We start from the raw sequence: 20,512 nt of genomic DNA, 5'->3' as shown, positions 1-20,512 counted from the left end.
CCGGAAGTGGGAGGCGGAAACCCGGAAGTGGGAGGCGGAAACCGGAAGTGAGGGGGAGAGGAGCGGGGGAGGCGGGAAAAGGCGCCCGAGGGGGTGAAACGGTGTAAAAAAGTGTTTGGGGAGGGCGGGGGAGGGGATTGGGTGGAACCCGGAAGTGGGAGGCGGAAACCCGGAAGTGGGAGGCGGAAACCGGAAGTGAGGGGGAGAGGAGCGGGGGAGGCGGGAAAAGGCGCCCGAGGGGGTGAAAGGGTGTAAAAAAGTGTTTGGGGAGGGCGGGGAGGGGATTTGTTGGAACCCGGAAGTGGGAGGCGGAAACCCGGAAGTGGGAGGCGGAAACCGGAAGTGAGGGGGAGAGGAGCGGGGGAGGCGGGAAAAGGCGTCCGAGGGGGTGAAACGGTTTCAAAAAGTGTTTGGGGAGGGCGGGGAGGGGATTTGTTGGAACCCGGAAGTGGGAGGCGGAAACCCGGAAGTGGGAGTCGGAAACCGGAAGTGAGGGGGAGAGGAGCGGGGGAGGCGGGAAAAGGCGCGCGAGGGGGTGAAACGGTTTCAAAAAGTGTTTGGGGAGGGCGGGGAGGGGATTTGTTGGAACCCGGAAGTGGGAGGCGGAAACCCGGAAGTGGGAGGCGGAAACCGGAAGTGAGGGGGAGAGGAGCGGGGGAGGCGGGAAAAGGCGCGCGAGGGGGTGAAAGGGTGTAAAAAAGTGTTTGGGGAGGGCGGGGAGGGGATTTGTTGGAACCCGGAAGTGGGAGGCGGAAACCCGGAAGTGGGAGGCGGAAACCGGAAGTGAGGGGGAGAGGAGCGAGGGAGGCGGGAAAAGGCGTGCGAGGGGGTGAAAGGGTGTAAAAAAGTGTTTGGGGAGGGCGGGGAGGGGATTTGTTGGAACCCGGAAGTGGGAGGCGGAAACCCGGAAGTGGGAGGCGGAAACCGGAAGTGAGGGGGAGAGGAGCGGGGGAGGCGGGAAAAGGCGCGCGAGGGGGTGAAAGGGTGTAAAAAAGTGTGTGGGGAGGGCGGGGAGGGGATTTGTTGGAACCCGGAAGTGGGAGGCGGAAACCCGGAAGTGGGAGGCGGAAACCGGAAGTGAGGGGGAGAGGAGCGGGGGAGGCGGGAAAAGGTGTCCGAGGGGGTGAAACGGTGTCAAAAAGTGTTTGGGGAGGGCGGGGGAGGGGATTGGGTGGAACCCGGAAGTGGGAGGCGGAAACCCGGAAGTGGGAGGCCGAAACCGGAAGTGAGGGGGAGAGGAGCGGGGGAGGCGGGAAAAGGCGTCCGAGGGGGTGAAACGGTGTAAAAAAGTGTTTGGGGAGGGCGGGGGAGGGGATTTGGTGGAACCCGGAAGTGGGAGGCGGAAACCCGGAAGTGGGAGTCGGAAACCGGAAGTGAGGGGGAGAGGAGCGGGGGAGGCGGGAAAAGGCGCCCGAGGGGGTGAAAGGGTGTAAAAAAGTGTTTGGGGAGGGCGGGGGAGGGGATTTGTTGGAACCCGGAAGTGGGAGTCGGAAACCCGGAAGTGGGAGGCGGAAACCGGAAGTGAGGGGGAGAGGAGCGGGGGAGGCGGGAAAAGGCGTGCGAGGGGGTGAAACGGTGTAAAAAAGTGTTTGGGGAGGGCGGGGAGGGGATTTGTTGGAACCCGGAAGTGGGAGGCGGAAACCCGGAAGTGGGAGGCGGAAACCGGAAGTGAGGGGGAGAGGAGCGGGGGAGGCGGGAAAAGGCGCCCGAGGGGGTGAAACGGTTTCAAAAAGTGTGTGGGGAGGGCGGGGGAGGGGATTGGGTGGAACCCGGAAGTGGGAGGCGGAAACCCGGAAGTGGGAGGCGGAAACCGGAAGTGAGGGGGAGAGGAGCGGGGGAGGCGGGAAAAGGCGCGCGAGGGGGTGAAAGGGTGTAAAAAAGTGTTTGGGGAGGGCGGGGAGGGGATTTGTTGGAACCCGGAAGTGGGAGGCGGAAACCCGGAAGTGGGAGGCGGAAACCGGAAGTGAGGGGGAGAGGAGCGGGGGAGGCGGGAAAAGGCGCGCGAGGGGGTGAAAGGGTGTAAAAAAGTGTTTGGGGAGGGCGGGGAGGGGATTTGTTGGAACCCGGAAGTGGGAGGCGGAAACCCGGAAGTGGGAGGCGGAAACCGGAAGTGAGGGGGAGAGGAGCGGGGGAGGCGGGAAAAGGCGCGCGAGGGGGTGAAAGGGTGTAAAAAAGTGTGTGGGGAGGGCGGGGAGGGGATTTGTTGGAACCCGGAAGTGGGAGGCGGAAACCCGGAAGTGGGAGGCGGAAACCGGAAGTGAGGGGGAGAGGAGCGGGGGAGGCGGGAAAAGGCGTCCGAGGGGGTGAAACGGTGTCAAAAAGTGTTTGGGGAGGGCGGGGGAGGGGATTGGGTGGAACCCGGAAGTGGGAGGCGGAAACCCGGAAGTGGGAGGCGGAAACCGGAAGTGAGGGGGAGAGGAGCGGGGGAGGCGGGAAAAGGCGTCCGAGGGGGTGAAACGGTGTAAAAAAGTGTTTGGGGAGGGCGGGGGAGGGGATTTGTTGGAACCCGGAAGTGGGAGTCGTAAACCCGGAAGTGGGAGGCCGAAACCGGAAGTGAGGGGGAGAGGAGCGGGGGAGGCGGGAAAAGGCGTCCGAGGGGGTGAAAGGGTGTAAAAAAGTGTTTGGGGAGGGCGGGGGAGGGGATTTGTTGGAACCCGGAAGTGGGAGGCGGAAACCCGGAAGTGGCAGGCGGAAACCGGAAGTGAGGGGGAGAGGAGCGGGGGAGGCGGGAAAAGGCGTGCGAGGGGGAGAAACGGTGTAAAAAAGTGTTTGGGGAGGGCGGGGAGGGGATTTGTTGGAACCCGGAAGTGGGAGTCGGAAACCCGGAAGTGGAAGGCGGAAACCCGGAAGTGGGAGGCGGAAACCGGAAGTGAGGGGGAGAGGAGCGGGGGAGGCGGGAAAAGGCGCCCGAGGGGGTGAAACGGCGTAAAAAAGTGTTTGGGGAGGGCGGGGAGGGGATTTGTTGGAACCCGGAAGTGGGAGTCGTAAACCCGGAAGTGGGAGGCGGAAACCGGAAGTGAGGGGGAGAGGAGCGGGGGAGGCGGGAAAAGGCGTGCGAGGGGGAGAAACGGTGTAAAAAAGTGTTTGGGGAGGGCGGGGAGGGGATTTGTTGGAACCCGGAAGTGGGAGTCGTAAACCCGGAAGTGGGAGGCGGAAACCGGAAGTGAGGGGGAGAGGAGCGAGGGAGGCGGGAAAAGGCGTGCGAGGGGGTGAAAGGGTGTCAAAAAGTGTTTGGGGAGGGCGGGGAGGGGATTTGTTGGAACCCGGAAGTGGGAGTCGGAAACCCGGAAGTGGGAGGCGGAAACCGGAAGTGAGGGGGAGAGGAGCGGGGGAGGCGGGAAAAGGCGCCCGAGGGGGTGAAACGGTGTAAAAAAGTGTTTGGGGAGGGCGGGGGAGGGGATTTGTTGGAACCCGGAAGTGGGAGGCGGAAACCCGGAAGTGGGAGGCGGAAACCGGAAGTGAGGGGGAGAGGAGCGGGGGAGGCGGGAAAAGGCGTCCGAGGGGGTGAAACGGTGTAAAAAAGTGTTTGGGGAGGGCGGGGGAGGGGATTGGGTGGAACCCGGAAGTGGAAGGCGGAAACCCGGAAGTGGGAGGCGGAAACCCGGAAGTGGGAGGCCGAAACCGGAAGTGAGGGGGAGAGGAGCGGGGGAGGCGGGAAAAGGCGTCCGAGGGGGTGAAACGGTGTAAAAAAGTGTTTGGGGAGGGCGGGGAGGGGATTGGGTGGAACCCGGAAGTGGAAGGCGGAAACCCGGAAGTGGGAGGCGGAAACCGGAAGTGAGGGGGAGAGGAGCGGGGGAGGCGGGAAAAGGCGTCCGAGGGGGTGAAACGGTGTCAAAAAGTGTTTGGGGAGGGCGGGGGAGGGGATTTGTTGGAACCCGGAAGTGGGAGGCGGAAACCCGGAAGTGGGAGGCGGAAACCGGAAGTGAGGGGGAGAGGAGCGGGGGAGGCGGGAAAAGGCGTCCGAGGGGGTGAAACGGTGTAAAAAAGTGTTTGGGGAGGGCGGGGGAGGGGATTGGGTGGAACCCGGAAGTGGGAGGCGGAAACCCGGAAGTGGGAGGCGGAAACCGGAAGTGAGGGGGAGAGGAGCGGGGGAGGCGGGAAAAGGCGCCCGAGGGGGTGAAACGGTTTCAAAAAGTGTGTGGGGAGGGCGGGGGAGGGGATTGGGTGGAACCCGGAAGTGGGAGGCGGAAACCCGGAAGTGGGAGGCGGAAACCGGAAGTGAGGGGGAGAGGAGCGGGGGAGGCGGGAAAAGGCGTCCGAGGGGGTGAAACGGTGTCAAAAAGTGCTTGGGGAGGGCGGGGGAGGGGATTTGTTGGAACTCGGAAGTGGGAGGCGGAAACCCGGAAGTGGGAGGCCGAAACCGGAAGTGAGGGGGAGAGGAGCGGGGGAGGCGGGAAAAGGCGTCCGAGGGGGGTGAAACGGTTTCAAAAAGTGTTTGGGGAGGGCGGGGGAGGGGATTGGGTGGAACACGGAAGTGGGAGGCGGAAACCCGGAAGTGGGAGGCCGAAACCGGAAGTGAGGGGGAGAGGAGCGGGGGAGGCGGGAAAAGGCGTCCGAGGGGGTGAAACGGTGTCAAAAAGTGTTTGGGGAGGGCGGGGGAGGGGATTGGGTGGAACCCGGAAGTGGGAGGCGGAAACCCGGAAGTGGGAGGCGGAAACCGGAAGTGAGGGGGAGAGGAGCGGGGGAGGCGGGAAAAGGCGTCCGAGGGGGTGAAACGGTGTAAAAAAGTGTTTGGGGAGGGCGGGGGAGGGGATTTGTTGGAACCCGGAAGTGGGAGGCGGAAACCCGGAAGTGGGAGGCGGAAACCGGAAGTGAGGGGGAGAGGAGCGGGGGAGGCGGGAAAAGGCGCCCGAGGGGGGTGAAACGGTGTAAAAAAGTGCTTGGGGAGGGCGGGGGAGGGGATTTGTTGGAACCCGGAAGTGGGAGGCGGAAACCCGGAAGTGGGAGGCGGAAACCGGAAGTGAGGGGGAGAGGAGCGGGGGAGGCGGGAAAAGGCGTCCGAGGGGGTGAAACGGTGTAAAAAAGTGCTTGGGGAGGGCGGGGGAGGGGATTGGGTGGAACCCGGAAGTGGGAGGCGGAAACCCGGAAGTGGGAGGCGGAAACCGGAAGTGAGGGGGAGAGGAGCGGGGGAGGCGGGAAAAGGCGCCCGAGGGGGTGAAACGGTTTCAAAAAGTGTGTGGGGAGGGCGGGGGAGGGGATTGGGTGGAACCCGGAAGTGGGAGTCGTAAACCCGGAAGTGGGAGGCCAAAACCGGAAGTGAGGGGGAGAGGAGCGGGGGAGGCGGGAAAAGGCGTCCGAGGGGGTGAAACGGTGTAAAAAAGTGTTTGGGGAGGGCGGGGGAGGGGATTTGTTGGAACCCGGAAGTGGGAGGCGGAAACCCGGAAGTGGGAGGCGGAAACCGGAAGTGAGGGGGAGAGGAGCGGGGGAGGCGGGAAAAGGCGTCCGAGGGGGTGAAACGGTGTAAAAAAGTGTTTGGGGAGGGCGGGGGAGGGGATTTGTTGGAACCCGGAAGTGGGAGGCGGAAACCCGGAAGTGGGAGGCGGAAACCGGAAGTGAGGGGGAGAGGAGCGGGGGAGGCGGGAAAAGGCGTCCGAGGGGGTGAAACGGTGTCAAAAAGTGTTTGGGGAGGGCGGGGGAGGGGATTTGTTGGAACCCGGAAGTGGGAGGCGGAAACCCGGAAGTGGGAGGCGGAAACCGGAAGTGAGGGGGAGAGGAGCGGGGGAGGCGGGAAAAGGCGCCCGAGGGGGTGAAACGGTGTCAAAAAGTGTTTCGGGAGGGCGGGGGAGGGGATTGGGTGGAACCCGGAAGTGGGAGGCGGAAACCCGGAAGTGGGAGGCCGAAACCGGAAGTGAGGGGGAGAGGAGCGGGGGAGGCGGGAAAAGGCGCGCGAGGGGGTGAAACGGTGTAAAAAAGTGCTTGGGGAGGGCGGGGGAGGGGATTGGGTGGAACCCGGAAGTGGGAGGCGGAAACCCGGAAGTGGGAGGCGGAAACCGGAAGTGAGGGGGAGAGGAGCGGGGGAGGCGGGAAAAGGCGTCCGAGGGGGTGAAAGGGTGTAAAAAAGTGTTTGGGGAGGGCGGGGGAGGGGATTTGTTGGAACCCGGAAGTGGGAGGCGGAAACCCGGAAGTGGGAGGCGGAAACCGGAAGTGAGGGGGAGAGGAGCGGGGGAGGCGGGAAAAGGCGTCCGAGGGGGGGAAACGGTGTAAAAAAGTGTTTGGGGAGGGCGGGGGAGGGGATTTGTTGGAACCCGGAAGTGGGAGGCGGAAACCCGGAAGTGGGAGGCGGAAACCGGAAGTGAGGGGGAGAGGAGCGGGGGAGGCGGGAAAAGGCGTCCGAGGGGGGGAAACGGTGTAAAAAAGTGTTTGGGGAGGGCGGGGGAGGGGATTTGTTGGAACCCGGAAGTGGGAGGCGGAAACCCGGAAGTGGGAGGCGGAAACCGGAAGTGAGGGGGAGAGGAGCGGGGGAGGCGGGAAAAGGCGTCCGAGGGGGGGAAACGGTGTCAAAAAGTGTTTGGGGAGGGCGGGGGAGGGGATTGGGTGGAACCCGGAAGTGGGAGGCGGAAACCCGGAAGTGGGAGGCGGAAACCGGAAGTGAGGGGGAGAGGAGCGGGGGAGGCGGGAAAAGGCGTCCGAGGGGGTGAAACGGTGTAAAAAAGTGCTTGGGGAGGGCGGGGGAGGGGATTGGGTGGAACCCGGAAGTGGGAGGCGGAAACCCGGAAGTGGGAGGCGGAAACCGGAAGTGAGGGGGAGAGGAGCGGGGGAGGCGGGAAAAGGCGTCCGAGGGGGTGAAACGGTGTAAAAAAGTGTGTGGGGAGGGCGGGGGAGGGGATTGGGTGGAACCCGGAAGTGGGAGGCGGAAACCCGGAAGTGGGAGGCCAAAACCGGAAGTGAGGGGGAGAGGAGCGGGGGAGGCGGGAAAAGGCGTCCGAGGGGGTGAAACGGTTTCAAAAAGTGTGTGGGGAGGGCGGGGGAGGGGATTGGGTCGAACCCGGAAGTGGGAGGCGGAAACCCGGAAGTGGGATGCCGAAACCGGAAGTGAGGGGGAGAGGAGCAGGGGAGGCGGGAAAAGGCGTCCGAGGGGGTGAAACGGTGTCAAAAAGTGTTTGGGGAGGGCGGGGGAGGGGATTTGTTGGAACCCGGAAGTGGGAGGCGGAAACCCGGAAGTGGGATGCCGAAACCGGAAGTGAGGGGGAGAGGAGCGGGGGAGGCGGGAAAAGGCGCCCGAGGGGGTGAAACGGTGTCAAAAAGTGTTTGGGGAGGGCGGGGGAGGGGATTGGGTGGAACCCGGAAGTGGGAGGCGGAAACCCGGAAGTGGGAGGCCGAAACCGGAAGTGAGGGGGAGAGGAGCGGGGGAGGCGGGAAAAGGCGTCCGAGGGGGGGAAACGGTGTAAAAAAGTGTTTGGGGAGGGCGGGGGAGGGGATTGGGTGGAACCCGGAAGTGGGAGGCGGAAACCCGGAAGTGGGAGGCGGAAACCGGAAGTGAGGGGGAGAGGAGCGGGGGAGGCGGGAAAAGGCGTCCGAGGGGGTGAAACGGTTTCAAAAAGTGTGTGGGGAGGGCGGGGGAGGGGATTGGGTGGAACCCGGAAGTGGGAGGCGGAAACCCGGAAGTGGGAGGCCGAAACCGGAAGTGAGGGGGAGAGGAGCGGGGGAGGCGGGAAAAGGCGTCCGAGGGGGTGAAACGGTGTCAAAAAGTGTTTGGGGAGGGCGGGGGAGGGGATTTGTTGGAACCCGGAAGTGGGAGGCGGAAACCCGGAAGTGGGAGGCGGAAACCGGAAGTGAGGGGGAGAGGAGCGGGGGAGGCGGGAAAAGGCGCGCGAGGGGGTGAAAGGGTGTAAAAAAGTGTTTGGGGAGGGCGGGGAGGGGATTTGTTGGAACCCGGAAGTGGGAGTCGGAAACCCGGAAGTGGGAGGCCGAAACCGGAAGTGAGGGGGAGAGGAGCGGGGGAGGCGGGAAAAGGCGTCCGAGGGGGGGAAACGGTGTCAAAAAGTGTTTGGGGAGGGCGGGGAGGGGATTTGTTGGAACCCGGAAGTGGGAGGCGGAAACCCGGAAGTGGGAGGCGGAAACCGGAAGTGAGGGGGAGAGGAGCGGGGGAGGCGGGAAAAGGCGCGCGAGGGGGTGAAAGGGTGTAAAAAAGTGTTTGGGGAGGGCGGGGAGGGGATTTGTTGGAACCCGGAAGTGGGAGGCGGAAACCCGGAAGTGGGAGGCGGAAACCGGAAGTGAGGGGGAGAGGAGCGAGGGAGGCGGGAAAAGGCGTGCGAGGGGGTGAAAGGGTGTAAAAAAGTGTTTGGGGAGGGCGGGGAGGGGATTTGTTGGAACCCGGAAGTGGGAGGCGGAAACCCGGAAGTGGGAGGCGGAAACCGGAAGTGAGGGGGAGAGGAGCGGGGGAGGCGGGAAAAGGCGCGCGAGGGGGTGAAAGGGTGTAAAAAAGTGTGTGGGGAGGGCGGGGAGGGGATTTGTTGGAACCCGGAAGTGGGAGTCGGAAACCCGGAAGTGGGAGGCGGAAACCGGAAGTGAGGGGGAGAGGAGCGGGGGAGGCGGGAAAAGGCGTCCGAGGGGGGGAAACGGTGTCAAAAAGTGTTTGGGGAGGGCGGGGGAGGGGATTGGGTGGAACCCGGAAGTGGGAGGCGGAAACCCGGAAGTGGGAGGCGGAAACCGGAAGTGAGGGGGAGAGGAGCGGGGGAGGCGGGAAAAGGCGTCCGAGGGGGTGAAACGGTGTAAAAAAGTGCTTGGGGAGGGCGGGGGAGGGGATTGGGTGGAACCCGGAAGTGGGAGGCGGAAACCCGGAAGTGGGAGGCGGAAACCGGAAGTGAGGGGGAGAGGAGCGGGGGAGGCGGGAAAAGGCGTCCGAGGGGGTGAAACGGTGTAAAAAAGTGTGTGGGGAGGGCGGGGGAGGGGATTGGGTGGAACCCGGAAGTGGGAGGCGGAAACCCGGAAGTGGGAGGCCAAAACCGGAAGTGAGGGGGAGAGGAGCGGGGGAGGCGGGAAAAGGCGTCCGAGGGGGTGAAACGGTTTCAAAAAGTGTGTGGGGAGGGCGGGGGAGGGGATTGGGTCGAACCCGGAAGTGGGAGGCGGAAACCCGGAAGTGGGATGCCGAAACCGGAAGTGAGGGGGAGAGGAGCAGGGGAGGCGGGAAAAGGCGTCCGAGGGGGTGAAACGGTGTAAAAAAGTGCTTGGGGAGGGCGGGGGAGGGGATTGGGTGGAACCCGGAAGTGGAAGGCGGAAACCCGGAAGTGGGAGGCCGAAACCGGAAGTGAGGGGGAGAGGAGCGGGGGAGGCGGGAAAAGGCGTCCGAGGGGGTGAAACGGTGTCAAAAAGTGTTTGGGGAGGGCGGGGGAGGGGATTGGGTGGAACCCGGAAGTGGAAGGCGGAAACCCGGAAGTGGGAGTCGGAAACCGGAAGTGAGGGGGAGAGGAGCGGGGGAGGCGGGAAAAGGCGTCCGAGGGGGTGAAACGGTGTCAAAAAGTGTTTGGGGAGGGCGGGGGAGGGGATTTGTTGGAACCCGGAAGTGGGAGGCGGAAACCCGGAAGTGGGATGCCGAAACCGGAAGTGAGGGGGAGAGGAGCGGGGGAGGCGGGAAAAGGCGCCCGAGGGGGTGAAACGGTGTCAAAAAGTGTTTGGGGAGGGCGGGGGAGGGGATTGGGTGGAACCCGGAAGTGGGAGGCGGAAACCCGGAAGTGGGAGGCCGAAACCGGAAGTGAGGGGGAGAGGAGCGGGGGAGGCGGGAAAAGGCGTCCGAGGGGGGGAAACGGTGTAAAAAAGTGTTTGGGGAGGGCGGGGGAGGGGATTGGGTGGAACCCGGAAGTGGGAGGCGGAAACCCGGAAGTGGGAGGCGGAAACCGGAAGTGAGGGGGAGAGGAGCGGGGGAGGCGGGAAAAGGCGTCCGAGGGGGTGAAACGGTTTCAAAAAGTGTGTGGGGAGGGCGGGGGAGGGGATTGGGTGGAACCCGGAAGTGGGAGGCGGAAACCCGGAAGTGGGAGGCCGAAACCGGAAGTGAGGGGGAGAGGAGCGGGGGAGGCGGGAAAAGGCGTCCGAGGGGGTGAAACGGTGTCAAAAAGTGTTTGGGGAGGGCGGGGGAGGGGATTTGTTGGAACCCGGAAGTGGGAGGCGGAAACCCGGAAGTGGGAGGCGGAAACCGGAAGTGAGGGGGAGAGGAGCGGGGGAGGCGGGAAAAGGCGCGCGAGGGGGTGAAAGGGTGTAAAAAAGTGTTTGGGGAGGGCGGGGAGGGGATTTGTTGGAACCCGGAAGTGGGAGTCGGAAACCCGGAAGTGGGAGGCCGAAACCGGAAGTGAGGGGGAGAGGAGCGGGGGAGGCGGGAAAAGGCGTCCGAGGGGGGGAAACGGTGTCAAAAAGTGTTTGGGGAGGGCGGGGAGGGGATTTGTTGGAACCCGGAAGTGGGAGGCGGAAACCCGGAAGTGGGAGGCGGAAACCGGAAGTGAGGGGGAGAGGAGCGGGGGAGGCGGGAAAAGGCGCGCGAGGGGGTGAAAGGGTGTAAAAAAGTGTTTGGGGAGGGCGGGGAGGGGATTTGTTGGAACCCGGAAGTGGGAGGCGGAAACCCGGAAGTGGGAGGCGGAAACCGGAAGTGAGGGGGAGAGGAGCGAGGGAGGCGGGAAAAGGCGTGCGAGGGGGTGAAAGGGTGTAAAAAAGTGTTTGGGGAGGGCGGGGAGGGGATTTGTTGGAACCCGGAAGTGGGAGGCGGAAACCCGGAAGTGGGAGGCGGAAACCGGAAGTGAGGGGGAGAGGAGCGGGGGAGGCGGGAAAAGGCGCGCGAGGGGGTGAAAGGGTGTAAAAAAGTGTGTGGGGAGGGCGGGGAGGGGATTTGTTGGAACCCGGAAGTGGGAGTCGGAAACCCGGAAGTGGGAGGCGGAAACCGGAAGTGAGGGGGAGAGGAGCGGGGGAGGCGGGAAAAGGCGTCCGAGGGGGGAAACGGTGTCAAAAAGTGTTTGGGGAGGGCGGGGGAGGGGATTGGGTGGAACCCGGAAGTGGGAGGCGGAAACCCGGAAGTGGGAGGCGGAAACCGGAAGTGAGGGGGAGAGGAGCGGGGGAGGCGGGAAAAGGCGTCCGAGGGGGTGAAACGGTGTAAAAAAGTGCTTGGGGAGGGCGGGGGAGGGGATTGGGTGGAACCCGGAAGTGGGAGGCGGAAACCCGGAAGTGGGAGGCGGAAACCGGAAGTGAGGGGGAGAGGAGCGGGGGAGGCGGGAAAAGGCGTCCGAGGGGGTGAAACGGTGTAAAAAAGTGTGTGGGGAGGGCGGGGGAGGGGATTGGGTGGAACCCGGAAGTGGGAGGCGGAAACCCGGAAGTGGGAGGCCAAAACCGGAAGTGAGGGGGAGAGGAGCGGGGGAGGCGGGAAAAGGCGTCCGAGGGGGTGAAACGGTTTCAAAAAGTGTGTGGGGAGGGCGGGGGAGGGGATTGGGTCGAACCCGGAAGTGGGAGGCGGAAACCCGGAAGTGGGATGCCGAAACCGGAAGTGAGGGGGAGAGGAGCAGGGGAGGCGGGAAAAGGCGTCCGAGGGGGTGAAACGGTGTAAAAAAGTGCTTGGGGAGGGCGGGGGAGGGGATTGGGTGGAACCCGGAAGTGGAAGGCGGAAACCCGGAAGTGGGAGGCCGAAACCGGAAGTGAGGGGGAGAGGAGCGGGGGAGGCGGGAAAAGGCGTCCGAGGGGGTGAAACGGTGTCAAAAAGTGTTTGGGGAGGGCGGGGGAGGGGATTGGGTGGAACCCGGAAGTGGAAGGCGGAAACCCGGAAGTGGGAGTCGGAAACCGGAAGTGAGGGGGAGAGGAGCGGGGGAGGCGGGAAAAGGCGTCCGAGGGGGTGAAACGGTGTCAAAAAGTGTTTGGGGAGGGCGGGGGAGGGGATTGGGTGGAACCCGGAAGTGGGAGGCGGAAACCCGGAAGTGGGAGGCGGAAACCGGAAGTGAGGGGGAGAGGAGCGGGGGAGGCGGGAAAAGGCGTCCGAGGGGGTGAAACGGTGTCAAAAAGTGTTTCGGGAGGGCGGGGGAGGGGATTGGGTGGAACCCGGAAGTGGGAGGCGGAAACCCGGAAGTGGGAGGCCGAAACCGGAAGTGAGGGGGAGAGGAGCGGGGGAGGCGGGAAAAGGCGTCCGAGGGGGTGAAACGGTGTCAAAAAGTGTTTGGGGAGGGCGGGGAGGGGATTTGTTGGAACCCGGAAGTGGGAGGCGGAAACCCGGAAGTGGGAGGCCGAAACCGGAAGTGAGGGGGAGAGGAGCGGGGGAGGCGGGAAAAGGCGCCCGAGGGGGTGAAACGGTGTAAAAAAGTGTTTGGGGAGGGCGGGGGAGGGGATTTGTTGGAACCCGGAAGTGGGAGTCGGAAACCCGGAAGTGGGAGGCGGAAACCGGAAGTGAGGGGGAGAGGAGCGGGGGAGGCGGGAAAAGGCGTCCGAGGGGGTGAAACGGTGTCAAAAAGTGTTTGGGGAGGGCGGGGGAGGGGATTGGGTGGAACCCGGAAGTGGGAGGCGGAAACCCGGAAGTGGGAGGCGGAAACCGGAAGTGAGGGGGAGAGGAGCGGGGGAGGCGGGAAAAGGCGTCCGAGGGGGTGAAACGGTGTCAAAAAGTGTTTCGGGAGGGCGGGGGAGGGGATTGGGTGGAACCCGGAAGTGGGAGGCGGAAACCCGGAAGTGGGAGGCCGAAACCGGAAGTGAGGGGGAGAGGAGCGGGGGAGGCGGGAAAAGGCGTCCGAGGGGGTGAAACGGTGTCAAAAAGTGTTTGGGGAGGGCGGGGAGGGGATTTGTTGGAACCCGGAAGTGGGAGGCGGAAACCCGGAAGTGGGAGGCCGAAACCGGAAGTGAGGGGGAGAGGAGCGGGGGAGGCGGGAAAAGGCGTCCGAGGGGGTGAAACGGTGTAAAAAAGTGTTTGGGGAGGGCGGGGGAGGGGATTGGGTGGAACCCGGAAGTGGGAGGCGGAAACCCGGAAGTGGGAGGCGGAAACCGGAAGTGAGGGGGAGAGGAGCGGGGGAGGCGGGAAAAGGCGTCCGAGGGGGTGAAACGGTTTCAAAAAGTGTGTGGGGAGGGCGGGGGAGGGGATTGGGTGGAACCCGGAAGTGGGAGGCGGAAACCCGGAAGTGGGAGGCGGAAACCGGAAGTGAGGGGGAGAGGAGCGGGGGAGGCGGGAAAAGGCGTCCGAGGGGGTGAAACGGTGTCAAAAAGTGTTTGGGGAGGGCGGGGGAGGGGATTTGTTGGAACCCGGAAGTGGGAGGCGGAAACCCGGAAGTGGGAGGCCGAAACCGGAAGTGAGGGGGAGAGGAGCGGGGGAGGCGGGAAAAGGCGTCCGAGGGGGTGAAACGGTGTCAAAAAGTGTGTGGGGAGGGCGGGGGAGGGGATTTGTTGGAACCCGGAAGTGGGAGGCGGAAACCCGGAAGTGGGAGGCGGAAACCGGAAGTGAGGGGGAGAGGAGCGGGGGAGGCGGGAAAAGGCGTCCGAGGGGGTGAAACGGTGTAAAAAAGTGCTTGGGGAGGGCGGGGGAGGGGATTTGTTGGAACCCGGAAGTGGGAGGCGGAAACCCGGAAGTGGGAGGCGGAAACCGGAAGTGAGGGGGAGAGGAGCGGGGGAGGCGGGAAAAGGCGTCCGAGGGGGGGAAACGGTGTCAAAAAGTGTTTGGGGAGGGCGGGGGAGGGGATTGGGTGGAACCCGGAAGTGGGAGGCGGAAACCCGGAAGTGGGAGGCGGAAACCGGAAGTGAGGGGGAGAGGAGCGGGGGAGGCGGGAAAAGGCGTCCGAGGGGGTGAAACGGTTTCAAAAAGTGTTTGGGGAGGGCGGGGGAGGGGATTTGTTGGAACCCGGAAGTGGGAGGCGGAAACCCGGAAGTGGGAGGCGGAAACCGGAAGTGAGGGGGAGAGGAGCGGGGGAGGCGGGAAAAGGCGCCCGAGGGGGTGAAACGGTGTAAAAAAGTGTTTGGGGAGGGCGGGGGAGGGGATTGGGTGGAACCCGGAAGTGGGAGGCGGAAACCCGGAAGTGGGAGGCGGAAACCGGAAGTGAGGGGGAGAGGAGCGGGGGAGGCGGGAAAAGGCGCCCGAGGGGGTGAAAGGGTGTAAAAAAGTGTTTGGGGAGGGCGGGGAGGGGATTTGTTGGAACCCGGAAGTGGGAGGCGGAAACCCGGAAGTGGGAGGCGGAAACCGGAAGTGAGGGGGAGAGGAGCGGGGGAGGCGGGAAAAGGCGCGCGAGGGGGTGAAAGGGTGTAAAAAAGTGTTTGGGGAGGGCGGGGAGGGGATTTGTTGGAACCCGGAAGTGGGAGTCGGAAACCCGGAAGTGGGAGGCCGAAACCGGAAGTGAGGGGGAGAGGAGCGGGGGAGGCGGGAAAAGGCGTCCGAGGGGGGGAAACGGTGTCAAAAAGTGTTTGGGGAGGGCGGGGAGGGGATTTGTTGGAACCCGGAAGTGGGAGGCGGAAACCCGGAAGTGGGAGGCGGAAACCGGAAGTGAGGGGGAGAGGAGCGGGGGAGGCGGGAAAAGGCGCCCGAGGGGGTGAAAGGGTGTAAAAAAGTGTTTGGGGAGGGCGGGGAGGGGATTTGTTGGAACCCGGAAGTGGGAGGCGGAAACCCGGAAGTGGGAGGCGGAAACCGGAAGTGAGGGGGAGAGGAGCGAGGGAGGCGGGAAAAGGCGTGCGAGGGGGTGAAAGGGTGTAAAAAAGTGTTTGGGGAGGGCGGGGAGGGGATTTGTTGGAACCCGGAAGTGGGAGGCGGAAACCCGGAAGTGGGAGTCGGAAACCGGAAGTGAGGGGGAGAGGAGCGGGGGAGGCGGGAAAAGGCGCGCGAGGGGGTGAAAGGGTGTAAAAAAGTGTGTGGGGAGGGCGGGGAGGGGATTTGTTGGAACCCGGAAGTGGGAGTCGGAAACCCGGAAGTGGGAGGCGGAAACCGGAAGTGAGGGGGAGAGGAGCGGGGGAGGCGGGAAAAGGCGTCCGAGGGGGTGAAACGGTGTAAAAAAGTGCTTGGGGAGGGCGGGGGAGGGGATTGGGTGGAACCCGGAAGTGGGAGTCGGAAACCCGGAAGTGGGAGTCGGAAACCGGAAGTGAGGGGGAGAGGAGCGGGGGAGGCGGGAAAAGGCGTCCGAGGGGGTGAAACGGTGTAAAAAAGTGTTTGGGGAGGGCGGGGGAGGGGATTTGGTGGAACCCGGAAGTGGGAGGCGGAAACCCGGAAGTGGGAGGCGGAAACCGGAAGTGAGGGGGAGAGGAGCGGGGGAGGCGGGAAAAGGCGTCCGAGGGGGTGAAACGGTGTCAAAAAGTGTTTGGGGAGGGCGGGGGAGGGGATTGGGTGGAACCCGGAAGTGGGAGTCGGAAACCCGGAAGTGGGAGGCGGAAACCCGGAAGTGGGAGGCCGAAACCGGAAGTGAGGGGGAGAGGAGCGGGGGAGGCGGGAAAAGGCGTCCGAGGGGGTGAAACGGTGTAAAAAAGTGTTTGGGGAGGGCGGGGGAGGGGATTGGGTGGAACCCGGAAGTGGAAGGCGGAAACCCGGAAGTGGGAGGCGGAAACCGGAAGTGAGGGGGAGAGGAGCGGGGGAGGCGGGAAAAGGCGTCCGAGGGGGTGAAACGGTGTAAAAAAGTGCTTGGGGAGGGCGGGGGAGGGGATTGGGTGGAACCCGGAAGTGGAAGGCGGAAACCCGGAAGTGGGAGGCCGAAACCGGAAGTGAGGGGGAGAGGAGCGGGGGAGGCGGGAAAAGGCGTCCGAGGGGGTGAAACGGTGTCAAAAAGTGTTTGGGGAGGGCGGGGGAGGGGATTGGGTGGAACCCGGAAGTGGAAGGCGGAAACCCGGAAGTGGGAGTCGGAAACCGGAAGTGAGGGGGAGAGGAGCGGGGGAGGCGGGAAAAGGCGTCCGAGGGGGTGAAACGGTGTCAAAAAGTGTTTGGGGAGGGCGGGGGAGGGGATTGGGTGGAACCCGGAAGTGGGAGGCGGAAACCCGGAAGTGGGAGTCGGAAACCGGAAGTGAGGGGGAGAGGAGCGGGGGAGGCGGGAAAAGGCGTCCGAGGGGGTGAAACGGTGTCAAAAAGTGTTTCGGGAGGGCGGGGGAGGGGATTGGGTGGAACCCGGAAGTGGGAGGCGGAAACCCGGAAGTGGGAGGCCGAAACCGGAAGTGAGGGGGAGAGGAGCGGGGGAGGCGGGAAAAGGCGTCCGAGGGGGTGAAACGGTGTCAAAAAGTGTTTGGGGAGGGCGGGGAGGGGATTTGTTGGAACCCGGAAGTGGGAGGCGGAAACCCGGAAGTGGGAGGCCGAAACCGGAAGTGAGGGGGAGAGGAGCGGGGGAGGCGGGAAAAGGCGCCCGAGGGGGTGAAACGGTGTAAAAAAGTGTTTGGGGAGGGCGGGGGAGGGGATTTGTTGGAACCCGGAAGTGGGAGTCGGAAACCCGGAAGTGGGAGGCGGAAACCGGAAGTGAGGGGGAGAGGAGCGGGGGAGGCGGGAAAAGGCGTCCGAGGGGGTGAAACGGTGTCAAAAAGTGTTTGGGGAGGGCGGGGGAGGGGATTGGGTGGAACCCGGAAGTGGGAGGCGGAAACCCGGAAGTGGGAGGCGGAAACCGGAAGTGAGGGGGAGAGGAGCGGGGGAGGCGGGAAAAGGCGTCCGAGGGGGTGAAACGGTGTCAAAAAGTGTTTCGGGAGGGCGGGGGAGGGGATTGGGTGGAACCCGGAAGTGGGAGGCGGAAACCCGGAAGTGGGAGGCCGAAACCGGAAGTGAGGGGGAGAGGAGCGGGGGAGGCGGGAAAAGGCGTCCGAGGGGGTGAAACGGTGTCAAAAAGTGTTTGGGGAGGGCGGGGAGGGGATTGGGTGGAACCCGGAAGTGGGAGGCGGAAACCCGGAAGTGGGAGGCCGAAACCGGAAGTGAGGGGGAGAGGAGCGGGGGAGGCGGGAAAAGGCGTCCGAGGGGGTGAAACGGTGTAAAAAAGTGTTTGGGGAGGGCGGGGGAGGGGATTGGGTGGAACCCGGAAGTGGGAGGCGGAAACCCGGAAGTGGGAGGCGGAAACCGGAAGTGAGGGGGAGAGGAGCGGGGGAGGCGGGAAAAGGCGTCCGAGGGGGTGAAACGGTTTCAAAAAGTGTGTGGGGAGGGCGGGGGAGGGGATTGGGTGGAACCCGGAAGTGGGAGGCGGAAACCCGGAAGTGGGAGGCGGAAACCGGAAGTGAGGGGGAGAGGAGCGGGGGAGGCGGGAAAAGGCGTCCGAGGGGGTGAAACGGTGTCAAAAAGTGTTTGGGGAGGGCGGGGGAGGGGATTTGTTGGAACCCGGAAGTGGGAGGCGGAAACCCGGAAGTGGGAGGCGGAAACCGGAAGTGAGGGGGAGAGGAGCGGGGGAGGCGGGAAAAGGCGTCCGAGGGGGTGAAACGGTGTCAAAAAGTGTGTGGGGAGGGCGGGGGAGGGGATTTGTTGGAACCCGGAAGTGGGAGGCGGAAACCCGGAAGTGGGAGGCGGAAACCGGAAGTGAGGGGGAGAGGAGCGGGGGAGGCGGGAAAAGGCGTCCGAGGGGGTGAAACGGTGTAAAAAAGTGCTTGGGGAGGGCGGGGGAGGGGATTTGTTGGAACCCGGAAGTGGGAGGCGGAAACCCGGAAGTGGGAGGCGGAAACCGGAAGTGAGGGGGAGAGGAGCGGGGGAGGCGGGAAAAGGCGTCCGAGGGGGGGAAACGGTGTAAAAAAGTGTTTGGGGAGGGCGGGGGAGGGGATTGGGTGGAACCCGGAAGTGGGAGGCGGAAACCCGGAAGTGGGAGGCGGAAACCGGAAGTGAGGGGGAGAGGAGCGGGGGAGGCGGGAAAAGGCGTCCGAGGGGGTGAAACGGTTTCAAAAAGTGTTTGGGGAGGGCGGGGGAGGGGATTGGGTGGAACCCGGAAGTGGAAGGCGGAAACCCGGAAGTGGGAGGCGGAAACCGGAAGTGAGGGGGAGAGGAGCGGGGGAGGCGGGAAAAGGCGCCCGAGGGGGTGAAACGGTGTAAAAAAGTGTTTGGGGAGGGCGGGGGAGGGGATTGGGTGGAACCCGGAAGTGGGAGGCGGAAACCCGGAAGTGGGAGGCGGAAACCGGAAGTGAGGGGGAGAGGAGCGGGGGAGGCGGGAAAAGGCGCCCGAGGGGGTGAAAGGGTGTAAAAAAGTGTTTGGGGAGGGCGGGGAGGGGATTTGTTGGAACCCGGAAGTGGGAGGCGGAAACCCGGAAGTGGGAGGCGGAAACCGGAAGTGAGGGGGAGAGGAGCGGGGGAGGCGGGAAAAGGCGTCCGAGGGGGTGAAACGGTTTCAAAAAGTGTTTGGGGAGGGCGGGGAGGGGATTTGTTGGAACCCGGAAGTGGGAGGCGGAAACCCGGAAGTGGGAGTCGGAAACCGGAAGTGAGGGGGAGAGGAGCGGGGGAGGCGGGAAAAGGCGCGCGAGGGGGTGAAACGGTGTAAAAAAGTGTTTGGGGAGGGCGGGGAGGGGATTTGTTGGAACCCGGAAGTGGGAGGCGGAAACCCGGAAGTGGGAGGCGGAAACCGGAAGTGAGGGGGAGAGGAGCGGGGGAGGCGGGAAAAGGCGCGCGAGGGGGTGAAAGGGTGTAAAAAAGTGTTTGGGGAGGGCGGGGAGGGGATTTGTTGGAACCCGGAAGTGGGAGGCGGAAACCCGGAAGTGGGAGGCGGAAACCGGAAGTGAGGGGGAGAGGAGCGAGGGAGGCGGGAAAAGGCGTGCGAGGGGGTGAAAGGGTGTAAAAAAGTGTTTGGGGAGGGCGGGGAGGGGATTTGTTGGAACCCGGAAGTGGGAGGCGGAAACCCGGAAGTGGGAGGCGGAAACCGGAAGTGAGGGGGAGAGGAGCGGGGGAGGCGGGAAAAGGCGCGCGAGGGGGTGAAAGGGTGTAAAAAAGTGTGTGGGGAGGGCGGGGAGGGGATTTGTTGGAACCCGGAAGTGGGAGGCGGAAACCCGGAAGTGGGAGGCGGAAACCGGAAGTGAGGGGGAGAGGAGCGGGGGAGGCGGGAAAAGGTGTCCGAGGGGGTGAAACGGTGTCAAAAAGTGTTTGGGGAGGGCGGGGGAGGGGATTGGGTGGAACCCGGAAGTGGGAGGCGGAAACCCGGAAGTGGGAGGCGGAAACCGGAAGTGAGGGGGAGAGGAGCGGGGGAGGCGGGAAAAGGCGTCCGAGGGGGTGAAAGGGTGTAAAAAAGTGTTTGGGGAGGGCGGGGGAGGGGATTTGGTGGAACCCGGAAGTGGGAGGCGGAAACCCGGAAGTGGGAGGCCGAAACCGGAAGTGAGGGGGAGAGGAGCGGGGGAGGCGGGAAAAGGCGTCCGAGGGGGTGAAACGGTGTCAAAAAGTGTTTGGGGAGGGCGGGGGAGGGGATTGGGTGGAACCCGGAAGTGGAAGGCGGAAACCCGGAAGTGGGAGTCGGAAACCGGAAGTGAGGGGGAGAGGAGCGGGGGAGGCGGGAAAAGGCGCCCGAGGGGGTGAAAGGGTGTAAAAAAGTGTTTGGGGAGGGCGGGGGAGGGGATTTGTTGGAACCCGGAAGTGGGAGTCGTAAACCCGGAAGTGGGAGGCGGAAACCGGAAGTGAGGGGGAGAGGAGCGGGGGAGGCGGGAAAAGGCGTGCGAGGGGGTGAAACGGTGTAAAAAAGTGTTTGGGGAGGGCGGGGAGGGGATTTGTTGGAACCCGGAAGTGGGAGGCGGAAACCCGGAAGTGGGAGGCGGAAACCGGAAGTGAGGGGGAGAGGAGCGGGGGAGGCGGGAAAAGGCGCCCGAGGGGGTGAAACGGTTTCAAAAAGTGTGTGGGGAGGGCGGGGGAGGGGATTGGGTGGAACCCGGAAGTGGGAGGCGGAAACCCGGAAGTGGGAGGCGGAAACCGGAAGTGAGGGGGAGAGGAGCGGGGGAGGCGGGAAAAGGCGCGCGAGGGGGTGAAAGGGTGTAAAAAAGTGTTTGGGGAGGGCGGGGAGGGGATTTGTTGGAACCCGGAAGTGGGAGGCGGAAACCCGGAAGTGGGAGGCGGAAACCGGAAGTGAGGGGGAGAGGAGCGGGGGAGGCGGGAAAAGGCGCGCGAGGGGGTGAAAGGGTGTAAAAAAGTGTTTGGGGAGGGCGGGGAGGGGATTTGTTGGAACCCGGAAGTGGGAGGCGGAAACCCGGAAGTGGGAGGCGGAAACCGGAAGTGAGGGGGAGAGGAGCGGGGGAGGCGGGAAAAGGCGCGCGAGGGGGTGAAAGGGTGTAAAAAAGTGTGTGGGGAGGGCGGGGAGGGGATTTGTTGGAACCCGGAAGTGGGAGGCGGAAACCCGGAAGTGGGAGGCGGAAACCGGAAGTGAGGGGGAGAGGAGCGGGGGAGGCGGGAAAAGGCGTCCGAGGGGGTGAAACGGTGTCAAAAAGTGTTTGGGGAGGGCGGGGGAGGGGATTGGGTGGAACCCGGAAGTGGGAGGCGGAAACCCGGAAGTGGGAGGCCGAAACCGGAAGTGAGGGGGAGAGGAGCGGGGGAGGCGGGAAAAGGCGTCCGAGGGGGTGAAACGGTGTAAAAAAGTGTTTGGGGAGGGCGGGGGAGGGGATTTGTTGGAACCCGGAAGTGGGAGTCGTAAACCCGGAAGTGGGAGGCCGAAACCGGAAGTGAGGGGGAGAGGAGCGGGGG

The sequence above is a fragment of the Struthio camelus genome, chromosome 6 (genome assembly GCF_040807025.1).
Source record: "Struthio camelus isolate bStrCam1 chromosome 6, bStrCam1.hap1, whole genome shotgun sequence".
Classification (NCBI taxonomy): Eukaryota; Metazoa; Chordata; class Aves; order Struthioniformes; family Struthionidae; genus Struthio; species Struthio camelus.
The sequence above is the reverse complement of the archived record's forward strand: the minus strand, read 5'-3'. Positions refer to the sequence as shown.